General features: G+C 39.0%; 1 pseudogene; it reads right to left on the bottom strand.

Moving 5' to 3' along the window:
* Nucleotides 1-6,324: 6,324 nt before the first annotated feature.
* Nucleotides 6,325-7,090, bottom strand: LOC102758270 (annotated as a pseudogene).
* Between the last annotated feature and the right edge of the window lie 15,343 nt (nt 7,091-22,433).

The raw sequence follows: 22,433 nt of genomic DNA, 5'->3' as shown, positions 1-22,433 counted from the left end.
GGTTCTGTATAAGATCTTTAGTAGAATCACAAAAATAAGTTTTGCATTTTAAATGTAAATGGTGGAAATAAGGCAGTGAAAGTTATTAAAATGAACACTTGATAAAGTTGGATAAAAATGACTTAGTACAATCAACTATATTTCACATGATCATTTGTATTCTAGAAATCATTGGTGAATGCCCACACTTATTTTATCTTTGCTTTGTAACTGCAATTCTGTTTTGGATTGATAATCAGCATCTCTTTTAAATGAATGATGATTTCAAATTCTTGGGAGAAAAATAACCTTATTTTAGAGGCGCCAGTAAACTTAACATGCTTTAATCATTGGAATGTACTCAGGGTAAATCTATAAAGGGATATGTGTGCAAAGAGAGACCCAGTGAATGAGTCTTGTTGAAATGATGGTCAACTAGTCAGCTGGTCTTCTAATGATACCCAAGATTGGAGTATCTTCTCAGAGGCCACAGCAGGACAAAATGCTAAAGGCATAAAGGAAATAGATGGACTAGACAGAAAATAGCAAAAAACCCCACAAAAATTTATGTAAATTTATTAACTCATAGATATACTTAAAGTGTGTTAATCTTGAAAATTGACCACTATGTTTAATACCACTGAGAAATGTCACATAATAAAAAGTCCTGAATATTTGAAAAGAACAAAAATATTTTTTAATGTTCTGTCACTCTTTCTCTTTTTCTCTCCTGATTTCTTTCACCTCCCTGATCTTCCTTTTGCATTCATTCATATCTCTAAAGCTGAGTAGAACATATATCTAAATAATTCTTTGCGGTGATAGTATAGTTCTACACATTGAGAAAAACTTTTTCCCTTCACTTACAAAAATATTTTTTTACCCCAACTGTCCTCTCAATTGTGGAAATCAGTGTTATTAATGTGTCTAGTAATCATTTGTACAAATGGTACTAATGGTAGTTTTTTAATTTTGAGCCTTTAAACAGTTGTATTACAAATATGGAATATAATCTTGCTCAAATGTCATTTCAATGCCAAATAAAAACCTATTAATAGATAAAAATACAAATAAAATTCTGTTGCTTTGTTTCTGAGACTACTCTATACCTAACTTAAGGTCTTTTGCTGAAAAAGAGATTGGTTGCAGCAGTTTAATTTGAGAAGATAATTTATAACAAAAATAGTTCATAATTGTCACAAGGACAGAGAGAATATAATAAGTGGGGTGACTGGAAAACACTAAAATGACACAATGGCAGAAGCTACGTAGGCAAAAAAATGTTCTGCCAAGAGATACAAGAGATGTCATTTTCTAGGAAAATTTAATACATGAACTAAGTGGACTTTATTTTACATGTGTCAAATATGTTCTCAGATATACTAGTATGTTCATTTTTCTATATCAAGGAATCTTTCAAATTCGGCCATAGAATAGGATTTGAGTTTCTGAATTGGGAGACACAACTATGGGGCAATTGACAGTTGAAGGCAGAATTGTCAAGATACTCAGTGTTGAGAAATTTAGGATTTTTATGAATATGGCCCAAGTACAGAGTTTGTGAGATAATTGCCTACTTGAGCTAGCATTTGAAATCATTTCTGATTGTGTGCCTTTCTTACACCTTCTAAGTTTAGGGTTTTAGGTAGCTAGGAATAAACTGTTTACAAATAGAAAATAGTTTCATAACAAATATTCACATGGACTTATTTGACTTGAGTCATACTCTGACACTCCTGGTATAACACATGTGCTATTTACATTATAACCATGTAAGTAGAGCTAGAGATACATCTGAAGGTATGGATGGAAATGAAACCTTTTGATTCCTTTATTTCTGTTTTTCCCTTGGGCATCCTACTGTGCTTTGGTCTGGGTCAGAGGGGAAGTTCCAAAAGCATGTGATCCAAGTAGGAGGTCTCTGTCCATGCCCCTCCATACATGTCTGGTGTGAAGCCACAAGCCCAGGAAACTTCCAATGAATAGAAATTCACTGCTACAACTGCAACTATCAGATACAAAGATCAATAGGATAAAAAATCGAGTCCTACCACAGGCTCCATGATAATTTTATTTTGACAAAACCCCAGAGTCAGTAAGGAGGAATGTATGCGAGGGAAAGACTAGCGGAGAAGAAAATTTTACCCGGTTTCTTATGATGACAAAAGAAACAAACTTGATGAACATGGGGAAAAGCTCTCCTGAGGAAGAGACAGATTGCACTTCTCTTCAAATACACAGGTTTGTCAAAATCCTTTCCCCCACACTATCTGAGGAAATGAATTGCCTAACCCTTTACCTCCATTACCCCAACCTCAGTCACCAAGTCTGAGTTAGTAGAAATGCATCTCCACTCAGATGATGATTTAAATAAGAGCTTCACAACTTGTGATCCAAGTTGCTCTCTCCTTTGCTCTCTTCTTTTTTTTTTTTTTTTTAAACTGGTTTGTTCAATTTGGGTTTAGAAATAAAAGACCTCTTCCATCAAAGGGGGAAGCAGAGGTATGTATGGTGGTTGGTAACTCACTCGCATTTTCTATCAAAATGTAATTTCAATGCCTTTTTTTAAATTTACACTTTAACAAATATAGATATTTGTATACAGGAATCTAGCTAATTTACATCGTATCAGAAAAACAAATCCTTTGGGCCTTTTAAGCTACTAATGCTGCATTGAAAAATCAAGAAGTAAGTGGAGACATCCGTGAAAGGTCTCTCCTGCACTTCTGAAGGCCTGTGGGACCATGCCTAATTTTCAGGTCTGTAAACGTCTAATGTTCTCTAGACCCCCTTGAATGGGTACCAAATTCCAGCATTTGAGCTAACGATGCAATGGATTGTAGATCTGTCTCAAGGATTTTTCTTTTTAATATGTAGAGACTCCTTGGGACACCAGAAATTCTCTAGTCAGTACTTTTCTAATTTATACGTTGGTTAAACTATAGCCAGTGGTTCTCAACCTTCTCTGGCCCTTTAAATACAGTTCCTCATGTTGTGACCCAACCATAAAATTATTTTCGTCGCTACTTCATAACTGTAATGCTGCTGCTATTATGAATCGTAATGTAAATATCTGATATGCAGGACCTTTACACCTCACTATAACAATATTGTTCTTTCCTTTACTACCTTTCATTGTTGCTGGATAAATTTATCTTTCTTTATATTTCTTTCCCCAAACTCACCCAACTCAGTGTATCTCCTGGCACAGGGCTATCGGTAAGCCCTTTAGAAAATAGAACTAAGCAGAAATATTCAGAAATGTGGCTAATGATATAGTATCATCATAATAAAAGGCTAATATACAAATGGTCAACACACTGTGATGCCATAATGCCGTGATGCCTTAAGGACTGATCAGCAGGGACCTCAGGCTGCATGGCATCAGGCTGGGGCCAGGGGACCTGAGGCCACGCCCCCCTGAGGCTTCACCCCTCACCCCCGTGCTGGGATGTGAAGCTGCATCCTCTGTTTGGTGGGGCTTGATGGGGGTGGGGCTGGCTGGGTCTTGGTATTGCCCAATGAGGGTGGGGCCAGCCGGACACTTCTATTATAGAGAAAGGGCAAATAGCAATATTAAAATATTCCCTCTAGTTAATTCCCTTTTAGTGTGCATGAATTTCGTGCACTGGGCCACTAGTAGTATTTATAATAGCAAAATCCTAATTTAATTAATCAGATTGTATTATATCCCAAAATGTAATATTATGCTGCTATTGAAATAATGATTATAAAGAATTTATAATGTTGGGGAAATGTTTATCATATAAGTTATAGCAACCATGAAACTATGGATAATATAATCTCAGCTACATACGAAAGTATATACATAGAAAAAGGCTGGAAGATAGTACACCAAAATATACCAAGATCATCCCTAACTGTTGGGATATTTTATAAATATTCTGCCATGCGCATGTATTTCTAGCAAAAATTCCTGACAGCCATTTTATTCAGAACTTGCTTGACACTTGGTATGGAGCTAAGTGTATATAGCTATTATCACATTTAATCCTTGGCATACCCTATAAAGTAGATATTAATTTCATTCCACATAGAATAAACCCACATCTCAGAAATTCTGAGCAAATTTTATTAGGTCACACAGGTAGCACTAATAATTAGTAACCCCATTTTACAGGTGAAAACACTGAGGCTCAGAGAGATTAATTAGCTTGCTCAAGTAAGTCATTTTACAAGTAAGTAGCAGGCACATTTGAACCTAGACCAGTGGTTCCCAACCTTGGCTGCACATTAGAATCACCTGAGAAACTTTAAAATCCTGATTTCTGGGCCTCATCCTCCGGAAATTCTGTTTCTTTGTTACTAATGTTGTGGCCCCACCCCATAACAAAGGAACAGAATTTCCCGAGGATGAGGCCCAGAAATCAGGATTTTAAAAGATTCCCAGGTGATTCTAATGTGCAGCCAAGGTTGGGAATCACTGACCTAGGCCTTTTTGACTCCAAATGTCCTGGTGTTTACAACATATCCCACTGCTTTTCTGAAAACAAATATACATTGACAATGACAACAAAAAATACATTAAAAAGTGTAATAAAGAGAAGGACATAAATAGGAAAGAAAAGAAAGAGCATTCTGTTTCTGCATAGATATCTGAGCTAGTTAGCTGTTTTGACTAAGCCCTCTGACACTATGTTTTCATAGTATTTACCTTCTGAGAATTTTAAAATTCTCATAGGAAATATCTTCGGGTGTCTCCGTAAATGTTTTGTTGCTGTTGTTCCTAGTAATAAGCCTTGTTTAAAACCAGTTACACTTTAAGCAGAGTTGAAAAGTTAGTATCGATTCTCAGTCTACAGATAATGCATGCTCTGGTACCATATTCAGAGAATTTAAAAAATTTTTTTTTTTTACTAAAGGTTTCCTGTCTGTTATTGGGCTAGAAAATTCGAATAAAAAGTGCAAACATTACTGTCAGAAATACAGCATGTCATCAAAAAATGCTGCGGAAACTCAAAGATAGATAAGAAATAATGAGGTTTATAGATTCATTAGCATTTGAATGATGAAACATGTATATGTGTTTCTCCTTTGATCAATACTGCCCTGGAGGGAAAGTACTGTATTTAATTGTCTTTCCCAGACCTTCCTCTGTGGACATCTGGTTGCTATGCAGTCCCGAAGCAGGACATTTCCTTGCTCAGTGTTGTAGAATTCTAGTTCCTATTTTATTACCTGTGATGGCATATGTTAGGAGGAAATGTATGAAAAAGCATGATCAGAAAGCTGGGAGCATGTTCAGGAAGAGTATGTCCTCTATTCTCTCTGCGTCACCTGGACTTGACTGGCAGGCATGCTGTAGAAATGAACAGGTCATGTCATTTCTAGGTAATTGTTAAACTGGAGTGATTTTATTATATATGTTGTATTGTATACAGATGGTCCCTGACTTATAGTTTTTAGACTTTGAAAAAGATGGTGTGAGGATGATATGCATTTAGGAGAAGCTATACCTCGAATTTTTTAAAAATATGTTTTATTGCCGAAACTGGTTTGGCTCAATGGATAGAGCGTCGGCCTGCGCACTGAAAGGTCCCAGGTTCGATTCCGGTCAAGGGCATGTACCTGGGTTGTGGGCGAATCATTGATTGGCTGCCTCCTGCCATGTGCCCTTGACCGGAATCGAACCCAGGGCCCTTGAGTCTGCAGGCCAACGCTCTATCCATTGAGCCAAATTGGTTAGGCGTTAGGGCTATACCTCGAATTTTGAACTGTGCTCTCTCCCCAGGTTAGTGTTAGGCAGTAGACATTCTTGTGAAGCTGGGCAGGGGCAGTGAGCCATGGCTCCCAGGCAGGCACCCACGAGGTACACAGCCAGCCCTCTAGTGTACTTTGCTGCCAGTGTATTTTGGCTATTGTATTCTGAGCATGTTTAAGGTAGGCTAGGCTAAGCTATGATGATTGGTAGTTAGGCCCTACCAAAGGAAAAAAAACACATTTAATATCCTAACCATTAGGGTATTAAATGTGTTTTTTTTCTTTTTGATGTTTGAAATTCAAATAACTTTTATTTAAATTGAAAACAGGCTTTTTAAAACTGTATTAATAGTCAAAAAACCCTTTTGCTATAAAAATTCTATAGAGTATTTGTAGATAAGGCAGAAGTAGTTTTAGGTTAATAAGACCAGATTTGACTTCAGACTTTATGTTTTAAATTGTAGAAAATGGACAATAAAAAGGTAGGTTATTTGCAGAAAACGTGATCTCCATATGTACTCAGAGGTACACATTTGGTGACAGGAGAGACTTTTAAGGGCATGTTGGCATCTCAGAAGCAGTTCTCGAAGAGCTTAGTTTTATTTTCTTGGATATTAAAAATGCCTAAGATCCTTCTTCATCCTGGTCTTGAGAGTCAGATAGCACATTAAATGTACCATGTCAGCAATTTTATACTCTACACAAGGGGTACGTCTGCAGCCATACTGAGTACTACTATGGGAGAGAGTGGAGTAGCTTTGTAAAGAAGTTGCGATACCTCGGTGAAAAATTAGCTGGACTGGCTCATTCATCTCTATGGTAACAGCATCTTCCTCTTTATTGACAACTTAATACGTCCATTTCCAAGTTCCCCACTTGCAGAAAATTTCGCTTTGTCTTTTGCACAGGAAATTACAACAGCGTCTCCTATATGACTGAGCTCTCGGCATACATGCACAAATTCACCAGAAGGCATCTTTACTGCACAGCTATACTCTTGTTCTGGAATCTCAGGTTGTTCAACAGCCAAACCCATTAACTTCATTTCATAGTCTGAAACTGTTTCTTGATTTGGAACTTCAAATTCTAGTGTCAAGGTGTCCACATTAGCTTCAGCTCTTAGGGTAATGATGTCTTTGTTGCCAGCGCATTTTAGTATTTTGGACATGTTGGTGTGGTTCATGCCCATCGGCAGGTTGTGGTTGCAGTGGTAGATATCGGGGCCCTTGGAGCACAGGGTGAGGTGCACCAGAGATATGGGATGAGAGCATGCTCTGCAGGTTCATGTTGCTCCAGCTGATATCCCAGCAGGCCTCACTGATGAGGTCCTTAAGTGCTTCCAGCATATTTTTTTTAGGATGGAGCCCTGGACCAGGTGTACTTCGGACATGTTGGGGAGTCACAAAGATGCAGCTAGAAGCAACGGGAAGGAGGAGGTATAGCCAGCTTAGACTTCACAGAATGAGAGTGAGCAGGCCGAGCAGCGATGAGAGCCCGAGATCAAGGAAGATCTATTAAATGCATTTTTAGCTTGCGATATTTTCAACTGGCATGGGTTTATTGGGTTTTAACCCCAACGCAAATCTAGGAGCCATCTGTCCATCTGAGCTACTTCATTAGATGAGTTCCACAGGCGCTGTGAATGCACACTCTTCCTTTTGTGATTTCCCAAACCAGTTGCAAACTTTGCATTGCAAACAAGGCCAAGGCCACATTTATTGGGGGAGAAAAAAACAAGTGTATTACAGTCAGATAGACCTGGCATCAAGTATAAATATCACTGTTTTCTAGCTCTGTGATATTCAGGGAATTATTCAGTTCCTGTGGGCCTTAGTTTCCTCATCTGTGAAATGGGGGCATTCATGTGTACCTCATGGAAACTTGAAGAGAATTAAATGAGTAATATAAATAAAAAGTCTGACTTATTGCATAAATTATTTTTTCTCCCTTTTACCTCTTCTTAATGATCTGTATTGACAAAGTGCTCAAAGTGAAGTAGTATACGTAGTAATAATAAAAAATAAGATTTGCTACAAAAATATTATTTTAATATTTTAAATAATCTAACACAAGATTTGTTGCAAAAAGATTATTTTTAAACCAGAAATGTATATGACTTGGAGGAGGGGACAGAGGATTGCCTACTTTAAGCTGTATTAAAATTATTTGCCAAAGGGCTGGCCAGGTGACAGGGAGGAGTATGCTGCAGAAGCAAAAACACAGTTGATGTTAGTCAGTAGCCAGTGTGGGACATCAAATATGCCCTGAATAAAATAGAAAGTGGATTTCTAAAGGTGGATAATTGAGAATTTCTTATATTTCGGGTTTCTTTTTTTTGGCTTATGAACTGGTGGCACACATGAGGGATGGGGTATTCCAGGACTTAATGGAGACCAAATTCTAAAATGCCCCGAAACTTACCTTGCTAGAGAGAAGGATGCCAGTGTCTGCCAGGTTTCTGCCTGTTAATTTCTACGGTTGCTGCCACTGGGGAAATTGTCCTCATTTGCATTGTCTTTCAGTGACCTACCTGGAGGCAAACACCTGCAGACACTTTATGTTCACAGGAAGTATCACTTGGGACAGAGAGTCACATCCATTCAGTGCAACCAACTATGTTAAAATAACATTATGGGCAAATATTTCAAAGCTTAACATTTCAAACGATCGCTTCACATACTATTTAACCCTCTCTTATTGCTCATAAGCAATATATATCACGCCCAACATAACTTCTTGGCCTCTCCTTTGCCCTGTGTTTTTAACTCCTCCAAAGGAATTCTTAGAGCTAATTGCAGGGATTCAACACGGCATTCATATATTTTAAGAGAGAGGAAAATATCCCTGGTGAAAGAATGACTTGATTTCAGTTGAAAATAAAGAATGAATTTTTAAAAAATAATGAAAAGGAAATGCATTTGGTAATGTGACTAGGTATGTTACTTATAAATTATGCATGTGTGCATGATTGCATATTAAAGAGAATCTGTTAGTCATAAAAATTACCATTTGCATATTGTTCCATATATAAATGTGGTTTACCCTAAATGTAAGCATATATGAATATATATAAAAATTTATTTTTTCACATAATTGTAATTTATAAATTTTACTTTTTAAGAAAAAATCATCTGGAAAGAAAAATTCTGAATGTGTATTAACAATTTTTAAAAAGTATAAGTTCCTTTTAAAAAACTATTTCCTTGGGCTGCTTGGGGCATTCTTCAAAAGAATGGTTTCCTTTCTTGAATTAATGTTCAAAATCTCTTTTTATTTTATTTATTTCTATTTGTATGTATGTGTGTGTGTTCTTAATAGTCATAGCAAAATAGATTCAGCTGGTTTGGGGTTACAAGAGACTTTTTGAAAAGCACTCCCTCTGTGTTGTCAAAAGACTGTTTGCACTGCAGCTATAAACTATATGTTTGACTAGTTACAGAGTCCACTGAAGGAGGAAAATCAAGCCATGTTTAAAGAAAATAAGCTAAGAATTTTCAAAGTGATCATGACTTAAAGTAACGTTTACCACAAATGTAGTAGAAATGTAATTTTTTTTTCCAATGGCTAAAACAATGAAAAAGTCTGTCTTAAACACTTTCTCCCTTAGGCAGCTATACGTAAAGATTCTTGTGTTTAGGTTTTGGCTTTTCATTGGAGCTTTCTCCACCATGGAAATAATAAGAACTTGGGTAATTTATATCATGTGACATTAACAATTATTATTTATATTGATATTGGGTTTATCTGTATATTGATAAGGAACCAATATGCAGAAAGGAGATATTTTGCTACCTATATGTGCAGAGCAGTATGTGGTCATAAAGATATTCTATTTAATGATCCTGGGACTCACATACCAACAGCAACCAACAGATGACCTCCCATCTCCAGGAAGTCTACAAAGGCCCTGGCCCAGACATCTTATTCATGATGTTAACCTAGTTATTGCCAAGGATAGTTCATCTGTTTTTGTGTTAGTCTTTTCTCTTCAATTAAACTGCAACTTCATGAGGATGTATGCTTTCCTATTACCTCCCTAGCCCTCTCTGTCTAACATTATACTTTTGATAAGGATCAGGTTTATTAGGTATTTGGTTGAAAAAAATTCCTATGTGTATTATAGTGCAAATAGGATGATTTACTTTGTAGAGGTAAAATAAAGAAGTGAAAGGAAAGTAGTAGATGTGAGAATAACTGAGACTTTGTAGAAATAACTATTGATCTCTATTGATGAAATTCATACATCTTAGAACTAACTTAAGTATCACTTAATAAGTGGCTTTTAGTAAGTCACATTTTATTTTCTTGTAGGAGGTCTCCTGAGCCCATGTAACAGAATCTGCCTTCTCTTCATGAGCAGAACCCAAGATTCACTAATCTCACAGGCTCTGGCTATCACAGGCATTTCTACTCCTCGGATCAGGTAAAATAAACCCCCGCTTTCAGAAAAGAATCGTTTGCTTTTGTTCTGATCTGAATTATCCGTACTGGCGGACTATAATAATTACATGTTGGATATCCTGGCTCTTATTTCCATTTCACTTGCATAGAATAGTCCAGCAAGAGAGAGGTTGGAGGAAGACATTAGAAATGTGTGGAACTGCCAGGAAAAGATCTGCCCAGCCCCCCCCATTAGAATTTGAGACCAGTTCAACTGATTGGTGGGTTGACATATTCCCTCCGTCTGATGGAATTAATGCTAATTCCGGACATCTCAACCCAGACGTTTCAACCCCTGGTGGAGTGTATTCAAAGTAAGGGGAGCAGAGAAGGAGGCAAAAGCCTGTGCCCCGCCCACCCCTCCCACATCCCCTTGGTGCAGAGTGGAATGAGAAATTGCCAGGATCAATGTCTCCCCCAGCAGCCCCTCTTCCTCGTTTTTCCACGGAGAAACCTCACGCAAACCTGAAAATATTAATGGACTAATTAGCAGTGCCTTCATTTGCAAGTCTTATTCGTTTTTCCTTCTCAGCCTCCCCGCCCACCTCCTCTCCCCTTTGCTAGATTTCAGCAAGGGGAGAGAGAGGATCCAGGAGGGGGGACAGTGAACTTCGCCACAAAATAAGTCAAGGGAGAAATGAAGTACTAATTAAGAAAGCCGGGGTGTTATGCAAATGGCCCACGCACGGAAGGCAGCCTAATGAATGTGCCCTGAGTGGATGGGCGTCTTCGCAGCGCCGACAGCTGGCTCCCAGGAAGGTCAGGCGCAGGCGGGTGCGCGGGAGCATAATCCTTCAGATTGGCAGCTCTGCCCCCTGGTCACCGTTTGATTATCTCCCAAATTGCTGTATTTCACAGAGATAATGATTTTTTATGGTCACAGATTTGAAGACAACTGCTGTATCCTCAGGGTTGTCGTTCTGCAAGGAGACGCTGCCTCCTTCCTTCAGAAGAGAGAGGGGGGTGCTGGTGGGGGGGAATTGCTTCTCCTTTTCTCTCCCTGGCGACTTCCTTCCTGGGATGTTTTATTATCATAATGAAAGCGATATATTGTTAAGGGAAACACCCCAGTTCCCATGAATCCCAATCATTATTCCCGTTCCTTAGCTGGTGTTTGGGCCTGGAAGTCTTCCGAGGGGTTCCAGCAGTTTCTCACAGCCATGAGGAAGCTGTGATCCTCGCTGCAGAACCCTAAGACAGTCTTTATTTTAAGGGAGAAGGGCAAGGTTCATGTGACGGCTCTCAAAAGTGGTGGTAAGTGTGTGTGTGTGTGTGAGAGAGAGAGAGAGAGAGAGAGAGAGAGAGAGAGAGAGAGAGAGATTATGTGTCATTACTTAGGGCCAATCCTCTGAGAGCTGACACCTCTGGCTGGGAGCCTCCTCCACCTCCTCTGACCTGGCTGGGAGCTGTCCCAGAGTGGGAAATGAGGCTGTGACTCATGGTCTCTCTTGAGTTCTTTTCAAAAGCCTTCAAGGTGGGAACTTTTGGCTGGAGCTCCAAGTAGAATTTTCATTTAATTCTCATGTGAAGAACAATGGGGGGTGGGGGTGGGGGAGCAAGTTTTAACTCCGAGAATATTCCCCTTGAAGATTAGTTTATTCAGCATTAGTTACGGGATTACTGATAGGTCCTCCCTTCCCCCAACTGGTGGGCAGAGTATGACTTAACCTGCAGGCCAAAAATACCTGAGTGACTAACCTTGTACCTTATATGGACTATACATTGAACCACCAATCAACACCTGCCAAACACCCTAAGCCAGGGGTTCTACATATTGTTTTTGTGATTAATCATTATGCCTTATGTTCAATTTGTAGCAATGAAAATTACAGTTATGAAGTAGCAACGAAAATAATTTTATGGTTGGGGGTCATCACAGCATGAGGAACTGTATTAAAAGGTCGTGACATTAGGAAGATTGAGAACCACTGCCCTAAGCCCTTGTTCCTATATGGACCATACATTAAGCCACCAATCAGCGCGCGCTGAGTACACTAAGCCCCCATTCCTTCCCACTCCTCCCCTCAAAAGGTGTGCTCACCTCTGCATGGGTTACTGTTCTCCCCTTTCGAGACAGCCCGGCAGGTCTTTTTCCCCTAATAAAGCCTGTAATCCTGGTTTTGGGCTCCCAAATGGTCTCTCAATTACTTGTGAGCACAGGGATTGTAGGAACATTCTTATTTTCCTTTGAGAAGGGGACCACTGAAGCTCTGGTATCACCTTGACTTTCTGTTGATACCATGGACATTTTTATAATAATTTGAACTCAGTTTTTGCAAGGATGTTCTTCGACCTTGATAAGGGAACATCAAGGTTTTGCAACTGGAAGAATTGCAATCTGAAAACAATTTGTGTTTCCGTTCAGACTTAATTATTCCAATATTACTGGCATTTTAATATTTATGAAGGGAAGGATTTTCTGGGATTCGTGTTTTAAATCACTTCTCTCATCTTAATTGAACAAAAGGTAAATAGTGTAAATGGAGCCCACTTGGCTGGATGTCTTGCTGGTGCTTCTCTAGAAAACACAATTCAAAGGTGGCTTGATTATATTCCGTTTCCTATCAGATATTAACTTCTTCATATCTTTCGTTGTTTCTACTACATTTAGATAATATGCATTTATTATACAAGTTATGTATATGTGGGTTCTGAGTATCTATTTAGAGAGCTGTCTTTCTGAATAAAAAATAGAAGTTTCCATCATTTATCTTCCCATGCCAAAGCTCAAAAAAGATGTAAAACTGAGTGCTTCTGCAGGCCAGTTACCCAGATATCAGTAGGCCCTAACCATATATATATATTTTTAAACCTGAAAGTTCTGTCTACCCCAGGTGAGTTTATATTGAGAGGTAAGTAGCCAGCCTCACTGCAGAGCTCAGTGGCTTCCCTGGCATTTTGGCTCATGTTCACATTATGAGAAGCAAAGTCTAATTTTTTTGGACATCAGATCATTCTTCAAAGAGTTTCAGTGATTCTTACCAGAGTTTTTATTATTGATTTTTTTAGAGAGAGAAGAAGAAAGAGGAAGAGAGAGAAACATCCATGAGAGAGAAGCATGGATCTACTGCCTCCTGCATGCCCCTCACTGGGGATCTAGCCTGTAACTCAGATATGTGCCCTGACTGGAAAGAGAACTGGTGACCTTAGGGTGCATGGTGCATGGGATCTTACTCAACCAACTGAGCTACACTGGCCGAGGCAATTCTTACCAGGTCTTTCTCTAGAAGTAAAGAAAATAATCTAACAAGGTGATGTGGCAGGGTTAAAGGGTTGGAATTGAGATATTAGATGGGGTGGCCAGGCACCTTGATTAGTTGACATTGCGCTGTGACATGGAAATCCATGTGCATGTCAAAGGAAGAGTGTCTGGGCAGAAGAAATGACAACTTCAAAGGTTCCGAAGTCAGGTTATGCTTGTTAGGGAAATAACCAGGAGAACCGTGCATTTGGAAGGAAGTGCACAAGAGGAACAGGGAGGGAGATGGGAACTGAGCATGACTTGGAGTCTGGTCCCATAACTTTTAGAGATGATGGGAAGATGCATGGCTTCTGGTTTAAGAGGAATGGGCAGCTTTAAACAATCTTCTGCAGATGAACATTATTCACGATTTATAAAACACTGAACACCCTTGCATATAAACTTTGGCATACTATTTTACTTGTTCATTCATTCATTAAATAAATAATATTATTGAGTGCCTACTTAGTGCCAGGTGCTATGCTAGACACCTCAGATCTGATTGTGGAGAGATCAGACATAGTTTTGCAGTGTATGGCTGTTCCTTAATATATTTAACCATGCCGTATTTCGGAATTTTTTCCAATATTTTGCCATTGCAAGGAATGCTGTAATGAATAACTTTTCATGTTGACCATTCTAGACATATCAAGTGTATCTGCAGCATAGATGCCTCAGAGTTGAATTATGGGTCACATGACATGTTCATTGGTAATATTTTTAGACATTGCCAAGCTTCCCTCCATAGAAGTTGTACTATGTTATGCCCTCACCAGCAGTGTAGGAAAGAAAGAAAGAAAGAGAGAGAGAAAGAGAGAGAGAGAGAGAGAGAGAGAGAGAGAGAGAGAGAGAGAGAGAGAGAGAAAGAGAGAAAGAGAAAAAGAGAGAAAGGAAGAGAAAGAAAGAAAGAATAGATAACTGAACCAAATGCATTTTTTGGTTGGTTAGCCTGATATTCCTATGATCTGGTGATAAAAGGGGTTGTTTTGAATAATTCCATGGCACTTTCATAAGTTCAAATGTCCCTAGGACAAGGACAATTTAAATTGTGTATGAACAACAGAGAATGGCAGGGCTGTGGCTAAACTGGAGCACATATGCCTTACCTACAGGCAATCACATTCAAAATTTTAAAAAATGCTGCACTGGCTAAACAAAACATTTCTGTTAGTTCTTGAGTGCTGCACAAGGCTGGCACTCTGAGAAGATCATCATGCACATTATCTCATTAATTACTTATAACAAATTGTATGCGGTAGGTTCCTTATCACCCTCATTTTTCTTGCTGAGAAAACTAAGGCTCAACAAAGAAGTAAGTTGCTGTTAAGAAGCAGAGTTAGATTGTGGAGACAGACACTCCGTTTTCATAATCTGTGACCATTGTCACAATATCATGCAAATTACATATGGCAGGTAAGCAACCAGATATTTTCCCCCCCATGGATTAGAAAGCATGTAACATTTGGAAACATCTAGAGCAGCATTATCCTTGCTCTAGATATACTTGCAAGCCACATATGTAATTTAAATTCTCTCATAGCCCCCATTTAAAAGGGTAAGAAGAAACAGATGGGATTAATTTCAATAAAAATATTATTTAATCCAATATATCCAAAATATTATTACAACATCTAATGAGTACACGAAAGTTTTAATGAGATATTTTGCATTCTATACCTTGGGAATTCAATGTCTATTTTACACTTAAATCACATCTCAAGATATCAAGTGTTCAGTAGTTCCATTTGGATTATGACTATCATTGAGTAGTAAAGATTTAGATGAGTGGCTATATTTTTCACAAGTAATCTTTTCTTAGTATTATACAGAGCCATGATTTCATTAAACTCCATTTTTTGTAGATAAAGCAGGAATTCTACCAATATCGTAATTACAGGGGTGGGGGTTGCCAGCAGGTGCTTTCTTTTTGAACTAAGAAGGTTGTGTGAACGTCTCAGCACAAGGAGTTTGACATCCTGTAATTTATGGCCTAAGTTATAGAAGGTTTACACATATGTCCTGATGTTACCTAAAATATCCCTTCCTATTACATTCTCTTTATGAACCAGTTTGGTGGATGAAATATTTATGTGCTTTTGCTATGAACACAAGCCTTATAAAGGAACTATGCTTTGTGCTGCTAACTTAAATGGATTTGGAAAGCAAAGTGGAAAAAACTATAACTTTATGGTAAATGTTACCACCCCCCTTTAATGCATTATTATATTTTATAGTTAAATAGAATGGAACATTGAGGCACTTGTGCAGAATACATAAAAGCACCGAGGCAGTGAAAGAGACCAAAATTACATTTGAGCTTATTAATTTATGAAAAAAACCCCAAAATATTCTCAGACAGCTGCAACATCAACTCAAAGGAACATATTCTAACATGTCAGCAACCTCCACCTCACAGTCCTGCCAGGATAAAATTAAACAAAACAATCTCTCCAAATTATTAAAGTCTAAGTCTTTAGGAGAATGCCCTACATTATACCTTAAATTGCCAAACTATCGGCATAACTGTGTAGCCACATGTCTCTTTACCTCTGTGCTGTATAATTGTATACAGATGTACCCAGGGTTATGCAACAGACTTGCTCCTTAAAAGGTAGAGTACAAATTCAATATTAAAAATCCTTTAAATGCACTAGTAGGGCAACTTGCTCTTTAAAACGTTCTTTTATAATAAGATTATGCACCTCTAATTCCTCTCTTTGGCAAGTTTTATGATAGGATTTTTGTAGTTCAAAAATAAAAATGTTTCAGAAGTGTGGAGAAGAGAGAAAAGGGAAACTATTACTATATGTACACAGTCTAGGATGCCACCCTGCCCTGGGCCCTAGTCCATCTCACCTATGCAAAATGTCACTCACACAATTCTCTTATTTTCCTGTCTACTGGATAGTCTTATCAGCCTTCAGGAATATTTTTTAAAAAGGCCTCTCAGGAACTCATTTTCACTCTGTCTGCCACCCCTTTTCTTCTCTCGACAGTAAAATGCCACAAAAGGGTTATCTACTTGATGTCTCAAATTCTTCTCCTCAGAACTGATGTGTTCTATGCGTTGTGAGTTTGCCAAAAGCTTCTGAGTTAATTTTCAGTTTTCTATAGAAAGGATAAGATCAGGAGCCTTTCTCATAGTAAGGAAAACAGGCACACATGTGCATTTCAACATTCCCCCCCGCCCCCCAACTAAAAATGTCTTGTTCACGATTGTATTAGTTTGGTAGGGTTGCCGTAAGGTAACCAAGTACCACAGACTCAGTGGCTTTGACAAAGAAATGTATTGTCTCGCAATTCTGGAGGCTAGAAGCCCCAAATCTGCAGTCCTATTTCTCTGAGGTACGAGGAAGGATCTGTCCTATGCCTCTCTTCCAAATTCTTGTAGCCTCAGACATTTTTTATCTTGTAGATGGCTGTCTTCTTCCTGTGCCCCTTCACATGTCTGTATCCAAATTTTCTTTAAAAAAAAATAAGGACCCCAATCATGTTGAATTAGGGCTCACCCTAATGAGCTCATTTTAACTTGATTACTTCTGTAGAGAATCTATTTCCAAATAAGGTTACATTCTGAGGTACTAGGAGTTAGGATTTCAACATAACTTATTTGGGGGCCACAATTCAGCTCGTGAAAACCACAATCCAAAATCTGGTTTTCATTTTGACCCACCTCTAGGGATAGGGATCTCAAATGTGTTGGAAAAATTTGGTCTGATTGTTCATCATAACAGGGCCTTCAAATTCACATGAACTGTAACTACATAAAATTATTGTTCATAATTATCTTATAGATTGACACAACTATCCTTGATAAAGAAATGAAGGGATTATATGGAATATATTTCTCTATTTATCCATCCATCCATTCATCTCCACCTATCTATCCACCTATTCAAACCTTGACTTATTATTTTCATAGAAATTATTAGGTGCCTACTATGGATTTAATGTTTTGCAAGGCACTGGAGTATAGAGGCATACACTGGCAATCTTCCAGAGTTTTTGTTTTCAGGGAAGTATACTGTAGATGGTAAAACAAGGCATAGTGAAAACTGAGGTAAACTGAACTTACAGAGATGCCATATGTCATTTGAAATTTACATCATTAAATGCCAAGTATTCCAAGAGGGGATATCACTGAATTAAGATGGTAGACAATTCTTCACAATGGTATGGCTGGGATTGGCTCAATATCAGCTAACTTAAGTTATTGAATTCTGCTTATGTAGAATTTTTTGAAATTGAAACACTGACTTTGAAGGCCTTGCTCTAGCTTGATCAGACCTGAACATCTCCATCTAATGTTTCATAATACTTCTAGCATAACTAGACTAATAAACTGTTATCTTTCCCCCAAACTTATCCTCCCCTGCTCTAAGGAATTTCCCCCCATAAGCTTTTTGCTTAAGAACAGTTGGCTTTAGATTTACAGAGCCATTGAACTGAATACCATCTCTATAGTTTTGTCTCTTCCAGGATATTATATAACTAGAATCATACAACATCCTGTTTGTTTGTTTTTCAGGCTGGCTTCTTTTACTTAGTGATATGCACTTAGGAACATGAGTCCATGTTTTTGCATGGCTTGTTAGCTCACTGTTTTTATGACTAAATCTTGCATTGTGTGGGTGTACCACAGTTTACTTACACTTCACCTGTTGGAGGGCATCTCAGTTGCTTCCAGATTTGGCCGTTATGAATAACCTGTTTTAACATTCATGTGTGGTAGGACCTATGTTTTGAAACCAATTGGAGTAAATATCTAGAAGTGCTGTTGTTGGATAAGGCTAGTGAATTCCTTAAGAAATGCCAAACTATTGTCCAGAGTGACTGTAAACTTCTACATTTCTACCAGCAATGAATGAGAGTTCCTTTTGCTCTTCATCCTCACCAGCAATTGGTATTGTCATTTAAAAAAGTTTTAGCCATTCTAATACATATGCAGTGCTTGCTACCTTTGTTGTTGCAATCTCCTTTTCCCTGACAGCAAATCATTTTGAGTGTTGGTTTATCTTTGGAAAGCTTGGTGTGTGTGTTGTACACCCACCCTTTGCCATCTTCTATCCCCAGCTATCTCTGAAACTGCCATTAAGGGCAGAAGACTTGCAAAATCTCATTCAACTCTATAGTTTCAGTACCTGGTGCAAAGTGGGCATTCATAAAATGGGTGGGCTCAGTGACCAGTTGTCTTGGGATTGAAGGTGAAGATGGGCAGCTGTGTTCTTCAGAATGGAACTAGCACCATGTTTTGCCCACTTAAGACTTCATTAGTGCAGTGGTGGTAGTATCCTGAGAATATGCTTGAAGATAATAACTATGAAAGGCCAGAAAATATAAACTTTATTTATTTACTAGAGGCCCGGTGCATGAAATTCATGCACTGGGGTGGGGGGTGGGGGTGGTTCCTCAGCCCAGCCTGCACCCTCTCCAATCTAGGATCCCTCTCATAATCCAGGACTGCTGCTTTCCAACTGCTTGCCTGCCTGTCTGCCTCATTGCCCCTAACTGCTTTTGCCTGCAGGCCCGGTCACCCCTAACTGCCCTCCCCTGCAGGCCTGGTCCCCCCCAACTGCCCTGGGCAGTTGGACATCCCTCTCATAATCCAGGACTGCTGGTTTCCAACTGCTTGCCTGCCTGTCTGCCTCATTGCCCCTAACTGCTTTTGCCTGCAGGCCCGGTCCCCCCTAACTGCCCTCCCCTGCAGGCCTGGTCCCCCCCAACTGCCCTCCCCTGCAAGCTTGGTCCCCCCCAACTGCTCTCCCCTGCAGGCCTGGTTGCCCCCAACTTCCCTCCACTGCAGGCCTGGTTCCCCGCAACTGCCGTTCCTTGCTAGCCATCTTGTGGCGACCATCTTGTGTCTGCATGGGGATGGCCATCTTTGACCACATGGGTGGGGCCATCTTGTGTGTTGGAGTGATGGTCAATTAGCATATTACTCTTTTATTAGATAGGATTTATTTATTTATTTATTCTCTACTGTTTGTCAAACACTATAGGCTCATATTGCCCCCTTCTGTCTCCTGTGCTAGGGATTAAAAGCAGAGCTGTAATATGTTCGCATGTTCATTTGGTCTAGCATGAACTATCTATATTTTTAAAAAATGACATGAGAATAAAACTCCTCTCTTCATTATTGGATTTCATATAGGGTATCAGTAGAATAATGTTTATTGCTACCTCAAACATTAATGATAATCTCTGTAAGCGTTGCATTCTGTTCTAGAATGGGAACCCAGGAGAGTGTGAGAATGAGTTTTCAGCAAGAAACAAAAGACCAAGAAAAATGTATCCAAAAAGCACACACTTAAACTATCAGAAGCATCAAGATACATGTTCACAAATCCAATGATTTGCTTCTCTAAAAGTCTGTTGACTTATATGCTTCCCACATAATTTGACTATGGCATTATAGCATAATTTGTTACACATACTAGATCACACACACACAAGCACACACAGATACACATGCCCTCAAAACTCTTCCATTTTAAAATCCCCTAAAGGCCACAGGATCTGAGTTTGTTATTCTTGAATAAACTTGAGGGGGTGGGAGGGAGGAGGCTAGAAAAGAAGTGAATGCATTTAAACTGCCAAGCAAGTTACACATCTGAGTGCTGAGACTCCACTGGACACTATCCAAGCGGTTTTAGGATCCCGATCTTAGAGGTCACACAATGAGCCAAGCCTAGTGCCCTGATGGGGTGAAGCTCTGGCTCATGGTTCATGTCTAGAATTACCTCAAATAGCATTTTACTATGTGTTAAGGTTTTACCCATTTAAAAGAGAAGTTACCAAGTTACCATGAGAAATCTGTCTTTTACTGGGATGAGATGCTTCTAAAGGAGATATTGAAGGACTGAAAGTGTTCATGAATCTATCAGATGAGTAACGTTTAGGAGAAAGGCACAGGGAAGGGAGGAAAGTGGGAGAAAGAGGAAAAGGATTCAATTTACAAGGTTAGCTTTTCTTTCCCATGGAGAAATATGATATATTACCTCATTACATCTAAGATGGTGTTCTTGAAAATAACTCATTTCTTTTATTCTTTGGTAATTGTGATATTGCAAATTCTAATAATTTATTATTTTTATTTAAAATCATACTGGATAAAGAAACTGCTCGACCTACTAGTTGCACTAACTCCTATAAATCAATGTGAATTGCCATGTGTGAGTTGAAGATTTATTAAAAAATGTCTATTTTGAATGTAATGAATTCTGGCACATCCTCTTTCTAGTCACTACCTTTGCAATCCTTCTAATTTTGATCCAGTGAGCTTTTTGTGCTGTTCTCCTGTCACATTGTCCTGAAAACTCGTTGCTGCTCATATACTCATATACCAAACACTCTCCTTCTTCGCTTTGCATACATGTTTCTCTCTCCAGAAAGCTCTCCTCCCCTGTTTATGAATGTTCTGCTTTGCCTTTGCGTTCTTGCTGGACAAAAACTCTTCCTCCTCTAGGCAAGCTTAGCATTTAGTGGTAGTGAAAACAGGTATCGGTCCTTGCCAAGGCATGTTCATCCTTTAAGATACATAATCGTTTCTGTATTATTTTCTACCTACTGGTATGTTTTTGCTTCTCTCTGCTCCCATTAGATTGTATATGATTCGTCTTTGCATCTGCCAGAGCTCCTATCCTGTATTCTGTGCTCACTTAATGTCGGTCAGATGAATTTAGGAATGAATGAATGCAAAAGCAAATGCATGTGTGAATGTTTGTCCTATACCTACTCTGGATCCAATTCTCCCTTTCTTCTCTTTACAGTTGACTACAGAGGAAGGGAGAACATTTTATTTACAGCCATTGCCCAATTTGTCTGAGGCAACTTGTACACCACTGAGAAGCCATCCAGGCACTTTTAAAACCAGACTTCTAAGTTTTTCACTTGTAGAAAATAAGTATGCTCATTCTCCTTCCCTCAAATAGCTCCAGAAAACAGAGTGAAGCTCTCCTCGAGGCCTTAATCAAGTAAATGGCCACGTTGGAGCAGGCCATGTGTCAGGGAATTGCAGATGCCCTCTAAGGAACTGTACAAAGCCTATAAAAGCCAAAGGTGGCCTCTAGCCAACAACCAGAAAAAAAAATTGGTACCCTCAGTCAAATAAGGGCAAGGAAATGAATTCTGCCAACATCATGAATGAGCTTGGAACTGGGTTCTTCTCCAGTTGAGCCACCAGATGAAAATGCATCCTGAGCAACAACTTCACTACATATTTGTGACACCCGGAGCAGAAGACTCAGCTGACACATACCTGGAGTCTTGACCCATGGAAACTGATAATAAATGTGTGCTCTTTGAAGCTGCTAAATTTGGGAGAATTTGTTATAAAGCGATGGAAAACTCATGCAGCACTTTTTAATCATCTGCATGATGTAGAAATGGTGTCTTAGACTTGTGTTTTATAGCTAACAACATCCTAAATGATACTCTTCCTCAAAGCAAAAAGAGGGTGGACTGAATCTTCTCACATGTTTGTTTCTTTAAGAATAGTTTTTTTTCAGAGGCCCCTCTCCCTGGCTAATAGTTTCCCATTCCACTGGCCAGAATTGCATCTCAGACTCATTCCTAAATTGGCTACTGATAAGAGGAATGCTGAAACCATGACCAGCTTTGGCTAATCCAGATTTATGCCCCGGGACCAGAGAAAATCCAGCCACTCTGTTTTATGTGATCACTTAGGAGCTGAGAAAAACTAGGATTTTGGTGGTAAGAAAAGGGGGTAGGTGACAATGTTGGGTGGACAGTAATAATGTCAGCCTCAGCAAGAGCAACGTGGCTTTGTTTCCCATTTGTAAAAGCAGGACCTGGACTAGTTCTATGTCTGTGGGAAGATATGAACACTGATAGTTGCTCCTACAGCATTGTGTTGAGAAGTATTCTGTGGCCATAGCTGGCCTCAGAAGGAGGCACTACACGGGCAGATTAACAGGGTCTGCTAATTAACAGGGAAGAAGAAATTATGCACAATTGTGATTCTAATATTTAAAGGCAACTGTGATGAAAGAATAAAATTATTTAAGAGTATAGATTACAGAGTCAAACCACC

Source organism: Myotis davidii, unplaced genomic scaffold, assembly GCF_000327345.1.
Source record: "Myotis davidii unplaced genomic scaffold, ASM32734v1 scaffold240, whole genome shotgun sequence".
In the NCBI taxonomy this organism is placed as follows: Eukaryota; Metazoa; Chordata; class Mammalia; order Chiroptera; family Vespertilionidae; genus Myotis; species Myotis davidii.
This window is presented reverse-complemented; position numbering and strand designations above follow the sequence as displayed.